Genomic DNA, 18,941 nt, shown 5'->3' with positions numbered 1-18,941 from the left:
GAAAGATATATGAAATATTACATATTCCAAACATTTAAGGAAGGAAAAAGACACCAACATTTCCCAAATGATGTAACAATTCAACCAGAATATTGTTAGGAGAAAAACAAAACAAAACCATAAACCATATCTTCTATAAACAGATATTAAGTATTCTAGAGAAAATACAAGTATATGAATTTAGCCATATATGAAAAGATAATACATTAATATCAAGTGAAAAAAAAACTGGAAAATTCTGAGGATGATTTAACATTCAACATAAATTATGTAAATCATCCCATTAGAAAAAATAAAGAGAAAATCATATGATCATGCAGAATAAATGTAAAGAAGCATTTAATAAAATTCAACATCTATTCCCCAAAATATTCTTAGCAAAGTAGTAAAAGTAGGCAACTTCTTTAATCTGATTAAGGATATCTTAAATGAACCTTTAGCACATATACTGAATACAGGAGTACTGAAAGCTTTCCCCCTCAAATCAGAATTAGGCAAAAATGACTGCTATCATATCTTCTATTCAATTTTATAGAGAGTAGTAAAGAAAAAGAAATAAAATGCGTAAGAATTAACTAGAAAGAAATAGCACTGTCGTTATTGGTGTATGACAGTATAACATGAATGGGAAACCCACCATGATCTACAAATTACTAACATTTATAAGTGACTTTGGCAAGGTCACTGAATACAGGCTCAATATATACAGTCAGTTGTAATATAGTATACATCAAGAGAGAAATAGAAAATAAAAGGCCAACCACCATTGTAGGGGAAAACACCTATAATGGATATGAAACAATACAGGATCAATTTTTAGATTATCTTTAAAAAACCTTCCAATCTAAAAGAAATACATAAAAGACCCACCAGACAAATGAGCAGAGAATATGAAGAAAAAGAAAGGCTTAGCAGCCAAGAAATGTCTGGAAAACTCTAACTCACTTGACGTAAGAAAGGGCAAGCTCCAGGTGAAAAGACCCACGAGAGACCCAAGAGGGAGACCTCCTAGGAGAAAAGGACCAGCCTGGAAGGGACAGCCCCTCCCTGCTGCAGAAGAGCCCAGGGACTTCCTGGACCGAGCCTCTTCCCTCACGTGACGGCCCACGTGACTCCCCGCACCCAGGGACGCTGATTGGCCAAGCCTTCTCTCCTTTCCCGTCTGCGCCGGGAGTCCACCGTGACCCTGTGGTGTCCTGGATTGGCGGACTCCTGCTCCTTTCCAGCGCAGATGCTCGAGGCATCCCTCTTTTCGGTCACTTTCTCCATCCAGGGCCACAACCCAAGGATCCCCCTGGCCTCCTACGCCTCATGCGTGTGGAGAGAGATGATTTCTTTGTCAAGTTCTAGATCTTAGGGGCAAAGCATTCGGTTTTTCACTACGATTATTATTATTTATTTATACATACCATTTATTTCAGTTTACGTGTGTTCCCATTTGTTCTTGGTATACCCAGATAAACACTGATGATTGGATGTTGAATTTTGTTCTTTTTCTCCGTCTATTTTTTGGTTGTTATTGGTTATTTTTCTCTTTTATTTTAATTCTTAGTTTTTAAAAATTCTTTTATCTTTTCTGCATCTATTGAGATAGCCAAATTGATTTTCTTCATTGTTAGTATGGTGAATTATATTCATTTTTAAAATATTGAATTGGAGTCCAACATCAGGATGATCCCTGTATTTTTCACTTGTTATGTTATACTTTATATATATTACTGGAATCAATTTGCTAATGCTATTAACAGTAAAATCATTATATTATATGTATTATTTATAATATAAATATAACAAACTTTTAATTTGGCAATAATTGTACACTTATATGCTGTTGCAGGAAATAATACAGAGAACCCATGCTCCCTTTATCGAGTGTACTATGGTACAAGACTCAACCAGAAAATTGCCCATCAACATGAGTACTAGTTAGAGCTAAAAGAATTGCCTACTTGTAAAATTGAAAGCCTGGACTATGGTAGCAACTGTGGAGCTGCGTGGTTAGAAGAAAAATGACTAGGTAATGTAAGTGTACTGGTGAAAGCTGTGAAGTGAAGGGAGATGGGAAATAGGAAACAACAAATAGGGGAAAGTGTAAATGAAAACAACAACAACAACAACAAAGTTGATTCTAATGTACTGAGCTCAGGAGAATAGAATGATGGTGATGTCAAGGAATATTACTTATCAGAGGGATTCCTGAAATAAATCTATCTGACTTACATGCACATTGAATATAATACTCTCTGCTACTTATCCTGTTCTTTCGTTTTCCGGCTATGCCAGCTCTCCCTAAATAGGTGAACCTAAGAGAGAACTTCATGAATGAATCTTTCAAAAATTAATTAAAATTTTTTTCAGGTGTATTTAAGTAGGCTTACATGCAATCATCTTCCTATGTTTTATATAAATAAATATATATGCAAATAAGAGCTATATACACATTTTTCATAATAAATATTTAATCTCACATGCAAAAAAAAGAAAATTGCCCTTGATGAAGCTGGTTACACAGGTTATGCTCCATCATCACAAGGTCTCATATGTTGCCCTTTTATAGCCACAAGCACTTCCTTCCAGCTTTATCCTCACATTAGACTCTGGCAACCACTAGCTTATTATCTATTCTCCATTTCTATAACTTTTACTATTTGAAGAATGTCATATAAATGGAATCATACAGTATGTAATTTGGGATTGACTTTTTCACAGACATAACTATTGAGATTCACTTACATGTATCGATAATCCCTCCTACTTTATTGCTGAGTAGTATCCCATGGTAAGGAGAAATCAAAGTTTTTTAAACATTCACATTTTGACTTCAATATCTGGATTGTATATGTCAAAGATCAAAGACCTAATCTGGGGGAATAAAAACAATTAGAGACCTGAAAAATGTCAACGAAGAGATGGGTATAACTTCCATCTTGGTGTCCTCACTGAAAACAAGGGGTATGGGACCCCAGACTCTCTCACACCATGTTGGTTGGAAAGCAAATTTGCAAGACATTTTGCAAGGCAATCTGACTGTAAGCATCAAAAATAAAAATTGCATTGTCAACAGTGATTTTGTTATATAGTTAGGTACCTCCAAGGCAAAAAAATTAGTTCATATACACAAAAACACGTATAATAATTATTCAATGTTAAATGGTTTGTATTGGGGTGGAAGAGGAAATCAGTGCATGCATCAACTGGGAACATTTGAATAACTTACAGCAATCCATTGTATGAAATATTATGTGGTGATTAAATATAATGGGACTTCTGGGTAAGATGGTGGAGTAGGGAACTCCAGGACTCAGTCCTTCCACCAATACAACTATTAAACAGGCAAGAACTGTCTGAAACAACTATTTTGAAACTCCAGAAGCTAGAAGAACACTGGGCAGCATTTTTGGGAAGAGCAGGAGGTAGAGGCTAATAAGTTACAGAAAAGAACTAATGGCACCCATCCCCCCACACTTTTAAATATTTAATTAGCAAATGAAAATTCATAAGAGACCTCTATGCAAATAGTTTAAACATAAGAGCATATATAAAACTCAGTAACCCTAGAGTCTCAGAAATTGGAGCAGATGAGCTTTTGGTGCTCTTTAAAATCCTTCTCCCTTCTCCCTCAGTGTTCTAACTTAGCCTAACTCACCATCTATAATGATAAAATTTTCCAAATCCTACCGATCCTGGGTCTTGCAAAGAGGTCAGTCTTATACAAATTTATAAGCCTGGATACTCAAACCTTTGTCAATTAATTTACAGAATTGCTGGTGAAATTCATGCAGAAATCATAGTAGACAAAACTATTTGAGAAGAAAACTGAGAAAAAAGAAATCTTATGCTAAAATTGGAGGTAAATAAGTCCTGAAACCCTCTAAGCACCAAGATTCAGGGCACTAGTACTTTGTGATTACTAAAAATAAAACCTAAACATTGGAAAAGAAAGCAAAGTGCTTTACATACCTAATTACAAATAATTTAACAAAACTGTAGAGACAAAATATCTTCACAGATTCTATATAAAATTAAATCATATGAAATGCATTGGTTTTTTTTTGGGGGGGGGCAGTGCACTATTTGTACTGCCAATAATCTTTGTTAAAAGACTGTATGTTACTGTTTCAAAAATGCATTGACAGAGGACTCCAGGAAGGTGGTATCAAAGTAGGATGGGAGGGCTCAACTCTCTCACAAAAATAACAGAGGAAGGGAAAACGCTGTCTGAGGGAGCTGCTTTGGGGGTCTGCAGACCAGAAGAATGCTGTACATTGTTCCAGAAAGAGAGGATCAGAGAGATAAGGAGGCTGAAAAGAAAACCATGAGTGACTAACCCCTGAGTCTGGGAATAGCACCCATCCTTCACCATCAAAGCTAACAGCCAGGGTAAAAGCCATGACTCACTGTGGCCAACTGAGAACAGAATGCACATTTTCCTCCTTGAGAGGAGAAAGGATGCCACAGAGGGTAGAAAGTGGTTTCTTGTCGTTGAGTTTTACCAGCAGAGTCATTTTAAATCTCAATTCTGGCCATACCAGAATCACCAACAAGTGAAGGTTGAAAGATCTACCTCCAGGAAAAGGATAGCCAAAGAGCACCATCTGCTGGCAGGCTGGAAAACTGTAATAAGTAAAAAAGCTTTTTGGAGTCTCTCATAACCATGCACTCTTTTATCTAGTCTGCAGCCCATTAGTGGGTCCCTGGGCCTGTTTTGATAACTTAAGCTGGGCAATATTAAAGATTTAGAATGAGTTGAACCAAAAATCAAAGAAGAGCCATGAATACAACCCCAGGTATTGGTTCTTTTGAGGGATAAAGAGACCCACGGGTTCTATGGTCATGGCAGAAGGGGTTCACTGCCATGACAGATGGCCCTTCTTTGGAGCTGGTGTTTCTGCGTGATGGAAATGGACTCAGAGGGGATCTCTTTTCACAAGACTTGCATGCTACTTTATTGGAATTGTAGTCGGTGCTGGGTTTAAGATATATGTAGGGGATTTGAATCTCTGGACTGATAATATGACACCCAGGCCCAGAGCCTCAACAGACTTCAGCTCCTACACTTTGACTTATTGGACTTACTCCACTCAGCTAACATGGAGATGAAGAAGGTCAACCACCACAACATGGAGCCTAGAGTGTCTACAACTAGAAGCGGGAAGAGTGCATCCAGTACCCATGTGCAATCTAAGCCCTCATTTGACATAGGTGTGCAATGGACACAACCAATCCAATGTCCACAGAGAAAATGTGGAATGGGTGTGGGAACGGTAGCCATGGGGGCTGCTGGGTGTGGGGAACAGGAGGAAGAGATGAGATGTGGAGGCGTTTTCGGGACGTGGAGTTGTCCTGGATAGTGCTTCACGGACAATTACGGGACACTGTAGATCCCCCCAGGGCCCACTGGATGGAACGTGAGAGAGTCTGGGCTATGATGTGGACCATTGACTATGGGGTGCAGTGATGCTCAGAGATGAACTTACTAGGTGCAATGGATGTATCACGATGATGGGAGAGAGTGTTGCTGTGGGGGGAGTGGGGGGCGGGGGCGGTGGGGTTGAATGGGACCTCATATATTTTTTTTTTAATGTAATTTAAAAAAAATAATAAATAAATATTAAAAAAAAAAAGAAGAGCCATGAAACAAAACCACTAGATGAGAGAGAGAAATTGACCAACAGAGTAATTTTATCAACACAGTCAGATGCCTAGACGTCAGCAAAAAAATTACAAGCCATACTAAGAAACAGGAAGATAAGTTGCAGCCAAAGGATCAAATTAAAAATCCTGATGAGAAATAGGATTTAAGACAATTAGTTAATGATAATGACACAAAGCTCCTAAACTATTCAAGGAGTTGAATGAAAATATGGCTAAAGAGATAAAGGATATTAAGACACTGGGTGAACATAAAGAACAAACTGAAGTCTGAAAAGAAAAGTAAAAGAGCTTTTGGGAATGAAACACTCAATAGATGAGATTAAAAATACATTAGTGACATAAACAGGAGATTTGAATTGGTAGAGGACAGAATTAGTGAATTAGAGGTCAAAGTATCTGTATTAGTCTGACAAAGGGGTGCTTATGCAAGGTACCAGAAATCTGTTGGCTTTTATAAAGGATACATATTTGGGGTAAAAACTTACAGTTTCAAGGCCCTAAAGAGTCCAACTCAAAGTTGCTTTCTCACTAAAATCAGTTACCATGTGCTACCTCTCTGTGAAGGTTCAGCCTTCTTCTCTGGTCTTCCTCTCTCTCTCAGCTACAGGCTGGCAGAGGGCTTGTCTCTCAGAGTTTCCTCTCTCTTCTGGCATAGGGCTCAATTCTTTCTAGGTTTTCCATATCAGTCTCAGCTGTTTTGTTCTCTTCCCAAGGTCAGCTACAAATTATCAGGGGAATGGTTCATCTCTCCCCAGGGTCCCAAGATAAAAATTGACAGAGCTCTCTCCCTACCTGTGTCTTCTTGAGTGACTGTTTGTATCAGTCCCAGAAAGGAGGCAGAGACCCGACCTGAATTATGCCTTACTGACATCAACCAATAAGAAGCCCTAAATTGATTTTATCAGGTAAACTTAATCAGTGGACAATGGTTACACTGATATAATCTTGTAGACAATGGTTTACAAATATAATCTTTCTATTTTGGGATTAAGAAATAATCTCAAACTGTAACAGCATCAGAACTTGAAAAGTCAGGAAAACAGAAAGAGAAAAGAATTTTGAAAAAATGGAACAGGCTCTCAGAGAATTAAAGGAAATATAAAATGCACGATCATATGGGTTATAGGTGACTTAGAAAGAGAAGAAATGGAAAAGGGGAAAGAATAATATTTGAGGAATTAACTTCCTCAACTGAAAACTTCCTGACCCTTATGAAAGATGTGTCAATATCCAAGGACAATGCATCACAAACAGAATAAATCCAAATAGACCTACCCCAACACACCTACTACTCAGAATGACAAATGACTGGCATAGAGCATTCTGAGGCAACAAGAGAAAAGCCATGTGTGATTGTTTCAACTCGGCCAGGTAATTGTGCCCAGTTGTTTGGTTAAGCAAGCACTGGGCTAAATGTAATACAAGGGCATTTATGGACTTCAGTCACCATTGACTTTACTGCAGAGGTAAATCATAGATAGCTGATTACAATGACATTAATCAGGGAGATTGCCATCAGCAATGAGCGATGCTTTATCCAATGGGCATATGTCTGTGTGGGTTTGTACCTGACTCCCGGTACCAAATTCTGTATTAGTCAGTGAAAGGGCTGCTGATGCAATATACCAGAAACTGGTTGGTTTTTATAATGGGTATTTATTTGGAGTAAGAGCTTACAGATACCAGGCCATAAAGCACAAGTTACTTCCCTCATCAAAGTCTGTTTTCACGTGTTGGAGCAAGATGGCTGTTGATGTCTGTGAGGGTTCAGGCTTCCTGGGTTCCTCCCTTCCAGGGTCTTGTTTCTCTCTGGGTTCAGGGTTCCTCTCTTCCCAGGGCTTGCTTCTTCCTGGGCTCAGGATTTCTCTCTTCCTGGGACTTGCTTCTGTTTCCTCTGTGACCTTACTTCCTGGGGCTCCAGCTTAAGGTTTCAGCATCAAACTCCAACATCAAAACTCTAACATCAAAACCCCCCAACTCTGTCCTTTACCATGTGTTGAGTTCCTACTGGCACAAGAGCTTTACATAATTACATAATTAAGTAAACTTATGAATCCAATATAATCTAATATGCCCAGAAGGAAAGATCAGTTTATGAACATAATCCAATATATCTTTTTGGAATTCATCAATAATATCAAACTGCTACACCATGCATCACACAAAGGGAAGCTCAATAAGGCTAAGTGCCAACCCATTATCAGAAACCATGGAGGCAAGAAGGCAGTGGTATTATATACTTAAGGTACTGAAAAAGAGAACTGCCAGTCAAGAATTCTTTTTTAAATTTTTAAAATTTTTAAAAATTTTATTTGTCTCCCTTCCCCTGTACCAGTTGTCTGCTTTCTCTGTTCATTTGCTATGTGTTCTGTGTCCACTTGTATTCTTGTCAGTGGCACTGGGAATCTGTGTCTCTTTTTGTTGCATCGTCTTGCTGTGTCAGCTCTCCGTATGTGCAGTGCCACTCCTGGGCAGGCTGCACTTTTTCATGTGGGGCAGCTCTCCTTACGGGGCATATTCCTTGCATGTGGGGTTCCCCTACATGGGGTACACCCCTGCATGGCCCAGCACTCCTTGCATGCATCAGCACTGCACATGGGCCAGTTCACCACATGGATCAGGAGGCCCTGGGTTTGAACCCTGGACCTCCCATGTGGTAGGTGGACACTCTATCAGTTGAGCCAAATCCACTTCTTAAGAATTCTTTCTTTTAAATAATAAACTTTATTCTTTTTTTTCTTATTTCTCCCCTCTTCTCCCCACCATTGTCCGGGACCTTCTGGAGTGGGAGAGAGGTGATCATTCTCTTGCTCCACCTCAGCTCCCTAGTTTGCTGCATCTCATACTGTCTCTTCTCTATATCTCTTTTTTGTTGTGTCATCTTGCTGTGTCAGCTCTCCATGTTGGTGGCACCACTCCTGGGCTGTCTGCTCTCCTGCATGGGGCTACACTACTTGCATGGGACCACTCCTTGTGAGGGGGAGACCACTTCTTGCATGGGGGTACCCCTGTGTGAGGCAACACTTCTTGTGCACTGCAGCACTCCACGTGGGCCAGCTCACTACATGGGCCAAGAGAACCTGGGTATCAAACCCTGGACCTCCTAAATGGTAGGTGGAAACTTTATCCATTGAGTCATATCCACTTCCCTAAACTTTATTCTTAAAGATGTCTTAGATTACAGAAAAGTTATGTCAAAAGTATAAGGATACCCATATACTCCACTCCCTTTCCCTTCCCTCCTACATTTTCCCTATTAATAACATCTTACGGTAGTGTGGCACATTTATTACAATTGATGCATAAATATTGAAGCATACTACTAAACAATTCAGTAGTTTACCATATGGTTTACACTTAACACCATACAGATTTATAGGTTTTGAAAAAATTTATAATGGCCTCTATCCAACATTGCCATATCATGGAGAACAGAAGCCAAGAATTCTTTATATGGCAAACTATCCTTCAAAAAGGAGGGCAAGTATAAGTCTTCACAGACAAACAAAAGCTGAGAGAGTTTGTTAACAAAAGACCAGATTTATAAGAGATACTAAAGAGAGTTCTGCAGCCTGAAAGGAAAAACCTAGGGCTAAGAGACTTGGAGAAGATTATAGAAATGAAGGTTATTAGCAAAGGTAAATTAAAGGGTAAAAAGATAGAAAAGAATAAGATATGACAATGAAAAGTCAAAGGATAAAATAGATGAAACAACAAATATCTTTACAGCAGTAACATTGAATGTTAATGGATTAATTCCCCAGTCAAGACATGAGCTGACAGAATGGATAAAAAAATATGAGCCATCTATATATGCTTTCCACAAGATACTCACCTAGGTGATAGAACACAATCAGGCTAAAAGTTAAAGGCTGAAAAAAAGATATTCCAGGCAAATAGTACCATAAAAAATCTGGGATAGCAATACTAATACAGAAAAAAATAAATTTTAGATGCAAAACTGTTATAAAAGATGGTCATTATATATTAATAAAAGGTAAAATTCACCAAGAAGTATTATTTATCATAAATATTTATGCTCTTAACATGTGTGCTCCAAAATACATGACACACACTGGGAAAACTGAAGGGAAAAGTAGATATATCTGAAATAATAGTTGGAGACTTCAATACACCACTCTCAGAACTGGATAGAACATCTGGACAGTGAATAAATAAGGAAACAGCTTGAATAATATGATAAATCAACTTGACATCAAAGACATTAATAAAGCACTACACCTCAAAATAGCAGGAAATACATTCTTCTCAAGTGCCCATGAAGCCTTCTCCAGGGTAGACCATATGTTGGGTCACGAGATAAGTCTTTTTTTTTTTTTAGATTTATTTTATTTATTTCTCTCCCCTTTCCCCCCACCCCAGTTGTCTGTTCTCTGTGTCCATTTGTGGCATGTTCTTTTTTTTTGTCCGCTTCTATTGTTGTCAGTAGCACGGGAATCTTTGTTTCTTTGTTGTTGTGTCATCTTGCTGTGTCTACTCTCCGTGTGTGTGGCACCATTCCTGGGCAGGCTGCACTTTCTTTCACGCTGGGTGGCTCTCCTTATAGGGTGCACTCCTTATGCATGGGGCTCCCCTACATGGGGGGCACCCCTGCGTGGCACGGCACTCCTTGCGCACGTCAGCACTGCGCATGGTCCAGCTCCACACGGGTCAAGGAGGCCCGGGGTTTGAACAGTGGACCTCCCATGTGGTAGACGAATGCCCTATCCACTGGGCCAAGTCCACTTCCCACAAGATAAGTCTTAATAAATTTTAAAAGATTGAAGTTTTACATGTCACTTTCTCTGGTCATACTGGAATGAAGCTGGAAATCAATAACAGACAGAAAACAAGGAAAATTAACAAATGTAAGGAGACTAAACAACAAACTCCTAAATTATCAGTGGGCCAAAGAAGAAATAGCAAGAGAAATAAAGTAAATACATTGAGACAAATGAAAATGAGAACACAACATATCAAAAACTATGGGACATTGCAAAGGCATTGCTAAGGTATAAATTTATGTTCCTTAATGCTTACATTAAAAAAGAAGAAAGACTTAAATCTAAGACTTAACTGCATACCTGGAGGAACTAGAAGAAGAACAGCCAACTAATCACAAACCAAGATGAAGGATAGAAATACAAATGATTAGAGCAGAAATAAATGAAATTGAGAACAACAACAACAACAACAAAACAATAGAATAAGCAAAAAAAAAGTTGGTTCTTTGAAAAGATCTATAAAATTGACAAACACTTAGCTAGACTGACAAAAAAGAGAGAAGACGAAGATAAAATAAGAAATGAGAGAGGGGACATTATCTTTGACCCTGCAGAAATAAAAGAGATCATAAAAGAATACCATGAGCAACAGTATGGCAACAAACTAGACAATGTAGATGTATTAGCCAAAGGTGTGTTGATACAAAGTACCAGAAAAATGTTGATTTTTATAAAGGGTATTTAGTTAGGGTAAAAGTTAACAGTTACAAGGTCCTAAAAAGTCAAACTCAAAGTGTCATAAGAGGTTTTCTCTCACCCAAAGTCTGTTGCCTCATGTTGATGCAAGATGGCACATGATATCTGTAAGGATTTAGCTTCCCTCTTCCTCTTAAGACTCCATGTGCCCAGGTTCTTCTGATCTCAGCTGCAGGCTGGAGGGTTCATTTCTCTCTGGGCCATCTCAACTGAACTGTACTCTTCACAAAGTCATTTCTAAACTGTCAGGTGAATGGCTCATTTCTCCCCAGAGCTCCAGTGTCAAAACCAATTTCTCTTCTCTGCCAAGTCTTTTTCTGTGTATCTACTTCTTGATACACAGTCTGTCTTCTTGAATGAGTGTCAACTTATATAGTCCACTAAGGGGGCAGGGACTCAACACTGCATGCTATCATGATGTGGTCGAATCAAAGCCCTAATCTTTTTTTTTTTTTTAAGATAGTGAAAATATACTTTACTTTTTAATACAATAGCTGCCAGCAATATACTGGTATATGAGTTCCAAGAGAGAAGAAAATAAAAGCATTCTAATTAAAGCTTCCATTTGCCCTTTCAAGCAGTTCTAAAGAAAATACTCAAATTCTGTTAACATTATGGGCTGGGGAATGGAACATTTTTTCCATGATAAAAAATATAATTATGGTGTCCCCAATCTTGATAATTTGTAAAGGTTAGAATAAAAAGGCCCCTATAGTGTATCAATAATGAATGCCTCCCTCTTTTTGAATCAAATACTGATTATAACCAGTGTAAGAAATTAATAAACTTAATGAAATGTACATGAAAAAATACATTTTTCTTTCCTCTCTTTTTAACTCTGTAGATATTTTTTAACTGAATTTTTTTTAAATGCACAGAAACAAAAGCTATCTACATACAACTCGAGAGATTTAAAACCCAGCAGAGGTACAATAGTAACGCCTAAATTCTAGAGTGGATCAACATTGTGTAAGAATAAATGTCAGAAATCTCTTAATCTCTTATACAGATTGCTTAAGGGTTTAGAGATAAATTGTGAAGACCAAAGTTACTGTGAAATAATGTCTCATTTGAATCTTATCACAAAAGTTAATACTAGTAAAAGGTTACAGAACTGTATAGAAAAGTTGCATCTACATTTTTTAAAAAAGATAACTGAAATAGTAGAGACCTTTCCACCTGTTGAATATAAAACTTACTCAAAATTCCATGGAAATTAGTGAGACTTCCAATTCAAACTCTTATCTCCTCACTGAATTGGATTAAGGGGGAAATTATTGAGTAGTTGAGAATATCAGCTGATTTCCATTATGTCAACCAAACACTACCTGAAATCACCATAAAAACCTTTATGTCCCAAATCTCCCAAGATTTTTAAGCTATGATCTTTCCATGAAGATATGAGATGAAAGCATAAGAATCATCTTTCTTCTTAGCTTCTATCCATTTGCCAACTCAATTTCATCTGACTAACTTCCTGGACTTTAAAAGACAATGAGAAGAATAAATATCCAAGGTGAAAATACTTCACAACTAAGTTACAGAATGTGTTTTTCAACAGTTTATTTTGAGGAATATAGCACTTTCCTCTATTAGCCCTTCACTTGGTACCACTTATCCACCATACAGGAAAAAGAACAGGTACCCCTTCGTTCAAATCTTTTTTATACTTTAAAATTATCCGGCAAGGTTTAACATTGCCTAAATGCTAAGTTGTTACTATTTAAAAAGGAGAGGAAAGTGAGTATTCCTGCCTCTGTACTGGTATAGATGTAAACACCTTTACCCACAGAAGCAACTGAAATATAAATCGTCAACAGATAATCTGTGGGAAGTGCCTGATAGTGCTCTTTCTGGAACCAGATAAATGATCATCCAGTATCTAATTACAAAAAGATGTGTACCAAAACTTGTGATCAGCAATAAGTTCTAAGAAAGGAAAGACAAAGGAGTATTCTGAGCCCAGTGGATATACTGTGGAGCTTTTCCTATCATCTTTGTATACCAACCTAATTAATGATATGTGAAAAATGGAGTGTGCTTATAAAAGTCTGGCTCCTTCCTAAGGACAGGGCTTACTAAATGGGTGCATATGAAAGGAAGTGAAACATTGCCATTGTAAAGCAATAAGCTTAAATTTTTCAAAAACAACCTATGAGAAATAGCACTTCTTAAACAATATTTTGGAAAAATTATAAAATATTACCAAAAATGTATTATAATCACAACCAGAGTCTTTGGAATAGTATTTAGAAAGTTCATTTTAAAAACACAAATGAAAAAGTAAATAGCAAACTTTCATTTTATTTTCACCAAGTTCATCCTCCCCGTTACAGCAAATATTTCCTGGTTTAGGATTTCAATTTAAAAAACAAAATTCATGCAGTGTGCTATTTCTCAACAAGGCTGTAGAAAAACTTAACTCATGGAAGTGCACTGATTGATATTAGGCAAAAATGAAATAAATACACACTCACCATAACTATAATTTAGTCCAAAAGGAGTAAACAATCCTCTACCCAAAGTCTAACATTAAATGGGAGCAGAATGGGAAAGTTGGTAATCTGTGTGTTTTATCTTCACTTTTAATATAGGATGGATAATTCATTCTTTACAAAAATTGTCTAATTAAATGTGCTTTAGAAACAAAATTTTACTTAATATTTTGACAAATCCACCCCACATACCTTTAGGCTAATTTCTGCAAGTGTTAATTTTGACATTACTAATCACTATATTACTACGGCTAACTCAACTAAATATTAGTTCATGTAGTGTTCCTCAAAAGATCTACAAATAACAAAGGTCTATGTTTACCCAAAAAAGGAGCATTTTAAAATAAAAACAAAATGGAAGAAAGCAATATTGTTCCAAATAAATGGCACTGGGAAAATTACATGTAACAAATAACTGATTTAGATAGATTATCAGGTGTCCACTGGTTTCTCTCATCAAGATAAAATGCCTGAGGAAGATCTTGAGAATACCATCCCCTCTGTCTAAATTTTCAGCTTCTATATAATATCAGATATTATAACTGGTATAAAGGTTAAATGCCTTTAGACAAAAATAAAAATCTATCTACAAAGCATAAGAGCAAAATCCGTAGTGAATCTTCATAAAAGGCTCTCTTCTCTGGTGGTAATACTCTTTAGTACATATCCAGGATAGGCTAAATTGAAACAGAATATTTCTGATACAGTAGCAATTCTTTCATATACTTTTACTAAATATTACAAAATTCCAAAAATACATAAATATTCCTTGTACCATGAGTTATGCACCAGTTTGGGGCAGACTGATGAAGTCATGGTTACCATTTTAACAGTTAAACATTACACCTCAAAAGTTCTGCCATCTATGCGCAGTGTATGGTGAGGGGTCTAGAGAGATGACAAGCTACCTCTAATCTGAAAAGTTTGTGATGGAATGGCTCCAAATGAGAGGTGAGAGGAATTTGGGTAGGGGAGATAAGCAGGGGAAGAGAAATTAAAAATAATACTGCTTAGGAGTGTATATTTTAAGATAGCTACTATACCTTGTCCATCCTTTATCCTAATCTTGAATAACTGCATGTTCATGCAAAATAAAATTTCTACTTTATAGGAAGAGGAGCAATCTGTTAGGAAAAGCATATTCTGTTAGGGGAAGATATGAAGACATCTCTCTCGTAAGGGCCATTTTACTTGGTGAGTCTTTTGGCTACATCACTATATGCTATTTCAACCTCGTTATCACTGGGACATGTATTGGTGAACGCATCCCTGCTATAAGCATTACTATCTCCAGATGCCGGTCATTTCTTTTGGGATATCAGTTGCGATACTTTTTGGCCACCACCTTGACAATGTGCAGTTTGGGCAGCAGGTTGCAATCAGCTAATGTCATTTCATTGCCATCCAGAAATGTACGTGTAGAAAATTTAATGTCCTCCATACTATTCTCATCAATTTCATCAGGGAGGGGAGAATTCAGATATTCGTCCAGTTTCTGAAGTATTTTCAAGAGACCCCTCTCCAGTGCTTCATTAGCCTCTGGCTTTGAATTCTTTATAAATGCAGAGAATTTGGCAAAGATGTCCATTCTAGCAGTATTTGATTCCGGATGTTTTGGTGAAAGCTTGGGAGGGCATAAGACTTCAAGAAATTCTTCAGTCTTATCTACATCCCTTTCGACTTCATTGTTGAAAGTCATGGATGGTGGGTGGGTCCCGGGAGCCAAGTTCTGCAGGTCTGCAGGCTTCCTTTCCAGGTCAACAGTCGTCACACTAAACACCACTCCTTTTAGCCAAAGAATCCTGAAGAGCCTCTGGGCGAAGGGGCGGTTTCCTGTGCTTTCACCGTCACTGCCGGGCTTGAGAGGAGCTCGATGGCGGGCTCTCTGTCCTCCTTCAGCCGGTTCAGTGGCGTCGCCGACGCCGTGGCCGGCTGCGCTCCGGGACGGCTGCAGCTGCTGCCCCGGGGTCCTGGCCGCGCTCCCGCCGCGGGCGCTGCCCTCGAGCGACCCGGCTGGAACTCACAGCGGCCTCGCTGGGCAGCACCGCCCCACGCCCCGCGCGACCCGGAGGCGCTGCCGTCCAAGCCCCAAAGCCCTAATCTTAACATGAAGTCAAGTCTTTGAATTTAATACAATCAAAGGAACAGACCAATTACAAACATAGTCAGAGGAACAGACCAGTTTACAAACATAATCAAATATCTTTTTTTTTTGGAATTCATAAATAATATCAAACTGCCACACCCTACTCTCTGAATTCCAAAGACATTAGATGTCTGCCAGGGCCTTTGGCCTATTCTCCAGGTTGGGAGGAACCCGTTAGCCAGGATTTCCCAACATGGGTGTGGCATCAGCTCCTCACCGGGTACCTCAGTAGCAAGCTCTTTCAGGGTGATGGCGGTGAAGTTGGGGGCTGGCTAGGCTACTACCGCCTACTTCTGCATCACCAGACCATTGCCCTCACTGGTCATGGCCCTGGAACTGGGCTACTGTGTGTGGGTGTCTTCTGGCCGCAGAGTATCCCCTATGAGAGCCTTGGGCCTCTGGGCCCTTCACTCAGTACATGGTGCACCACCATCACACCTCCTGCGCAGTGGGTTTTGACTTGCCTGCTGATTCACGTGGCAGAGTCCTTGTAAGCCGTGGTATTGTGCAGGACTGAAGGTATCACGAATGTTCAGGCTCAGCTCCTCTGGTTCTCAGAGACGTTCTTCTTTGGAATAGCATCTCTCTCCATCTTGGCTGCTTACTGGCCAAAGCACTAAAAACAAACTTAAAGAAGATATCCAAAAGCTTTCTCTACACTTTGACATTCAATCCCATCTTTTGTGGTAGATGCTCTGTTTACTTGATGATTTTCTATCCTTCAGGGCTCCTTAAGACTCTCTAGTTTTCATTATTCTTTTTTATTCCCCAGTTGAGCCTGAGTAGGCCGGTTGTCTCTAATGAGAGAGCTAAGAAAAGATTTTAGCTTTTTAGTTCTTCTGACTAATCTACTTGGCAGAGGGCTTCCAGCTACCTTTTTGAGGTCCTTTACCATATTGCTGCTCTCCCCATCACTTGGGTTAAAAACCTAGCAATTGCTTTGGACTTAGCCCCCTTCTGTCCACAGGACCAAGTTCTCGCATCCCTGCAGGGCAGCCTTCCCATTCCCGCTGAAGCCCTCTTGTCAAGGCCCTCCTCACTGCCTGGATCATGGCAGCAGTCCTCTCATTTCAGCCTTCTCTGTACTTCACTACGTCACAAAATTAATCTTTCTGAAATTATACTAAAAAGCAAGTCACTTCCTTGACTTCAAACCTGCAGGTGCTCCTCACCTATAAAATAATGTCCAGATGCTTTAATCTGGTGGTGGCACTATCTTAATTTTCAACTTTATCACTCCCACTATATCCAAGCAAAACTCTGCTTTGTAGCTAATCTGGGCTACCTGCTGGCCCTCAACCATAAACTGAATTTTCCTGTTGACATACCTTTACTCCTGCCTTCTGATTAGAATGCCTTGCCTCCACCATCTTGGCTCTCTTTTCCCAAAAAGTTTTCTCAACTTTTTAGACCAAAATAGAACAGCCCTTCCACAAACATCAGTACCACACATATGTTTATTAAGCACCTGAGACATAAGATCTTACCCTCTCATACTTCTATCTCTCAAACTACAGAGAAAGATAAGACAAGCAAATGCCTGTTACAGGACAGACTGAGACGTTAGCACAAAGGACATGCTGAGAACAAGAGGAGAGGACTGGGGAATGCTGTTTTTGACCCTTCCTGTCAGAAGTGATCCTTTCCTCCCCACGGCCCGTGGGACACAATGTTCTGTAGTGTGCTGGGATCTGATGTCCCCTGCTAGATTGCTCCAGTGTGTCAGGACCACATTTCAGACAGCTTTATATTTCTCTCAGCACCTGTACCCCTGGCTTGCCCACAGGTGCTCTGTCAGTGTTTATTGAACAAACAAGGGAAGCAGATTTCCCTTTACATTTGTTCAGTATCATTGCAATTTTTATATGAAAACTGCAGAACCCATTCAATGTACCCTCATCTCAAAGAAAAGCCCACGATAACCCTTGACTGGCAGTACCCTGGTGGGAAACCTGTATTTTTTCCCCACACATTCCTCTTCTCTGTCACATTCTCTAGGCTCTAAGAATCTGCACCCCCACTCCCACCCCCCACCCAGTTCTGATTTATTCAAACACACACATCCTTGCTTTATAGATTCTAACCATGGGTTATCCTGCAAGTCACTACCTCTCTTATTCACCTGGTTATACCTTGTTACTACTGACTCATAGTAATTACTTCTACTGACAAGGGAAGGGGTTACTGATTCTGATAGGATGACTCACCCCTAGGAGCCATTGGGGCTCCTTTCCTGAAGGACCACCTGCTCATTCTCTGGAAACTAGCCCTCATTCCCTTTCCATGGTATAATGAGGCAGGTTATTTTTATTAAAGATTTGTGAGAAGCTGTCATACCCCCTCTCTCCCAAAAAGGTCCCAAGTGAAAATACAAACCTGAAAGATTATGAGCTATGAATTCTTTTTATAAGAGATAAATTCACACAAATAAATCTCAGTGTTCCCTCTGCTTCTCTTGTGACTAAGGGGTTGCTTTTTCATAAATAAAAGGATTTTGAACATAGAGTTACACATGGAGATGCAACCCAGAATTTTTAAGACCATGGTCCTTTCCAAGGAGAAATCATAATGACTAATATTCACAGTGCCAGGAACTGGAGAGCAGGTTATTGAGTGAAATGGAGTAACTTGAATAAAATAAAACAAACAAAAAAGACATTACAATATTTTAAAAAACCTATTTCAGTAGCAATGCTAAATACAAAATCACATCACAATCAGTTTATGAAAATACAGTTTGTCTTGGGGTGAAGTCCCCTCTGGCTGTAGACCTGTGAAACTTACAACACAATTTATCTGCTTCTAATATACAAAGGGACAGACAAAGGAAAAACATTTGAATTACCACGAGGAGAATTTTGGAGGGAAACATGTCACTGGTCCCCTACAGTTCCAAAAACCTGTGGGCCATATGTCATTAGATTTCAAAGTCTGAGAATCATTCTTAAGATGATGGTTTCTCTTCCCTGGGGCCTCATGAGGGTCCACCCTTTCCATGGGCTTGCCCAATGGCCATTTTCTTGGTTCCACCCTCATCAAGCATCTGGGTCTCCACCAAGCTCCAGAACTTACCCTCCAAGAATGTTGGGGTGATGGTCACACTTCACCCAATATTTAGGGTAGAGTCTCAAACCCCTTAGTTCAGTGAGGTGGAGACAACATTTT

At 39.1% G+C, this 18,941-nt stretch overlaps 1 pseudogene; it reads right to left on the bottom strand.

Annotated features, from left to right (window-relative positions):
- Positions 1 to 14,394: 14,394 nt before the first annotated feature.
- On the bottom strand, positions 14,395 to 15,739 carry LOC101425110 (chloride intracellular channel protein 4 pseudogene; annotated as a pseudogene).
- Between the last annotated feature and the right edge of the window lie 3,202 nt (positions 15,740 to 18,941).

This window comes from Dasypus novemcinctus (genome assembly GCF_030445035.2).
Source record: "Dasypus novemcinctus isolate mDasNov1 chromosome 8 unlocalized genomic scaffold, mDasNov1.1.hap2 SUPER_8_unloc_2, whole genome shotgun sequence".
NCBI lineage: Eukaryota > Metazoa > Chordata > Mammalia > Cingulata > Dasypodidae > Dasypus > Dasypus novemcinctus.
The sequence above is the reverse complement of the archived record's forward strand: the minus strand, read 5'-3'. Positions and strand labels throughout refer to the sequence as shown.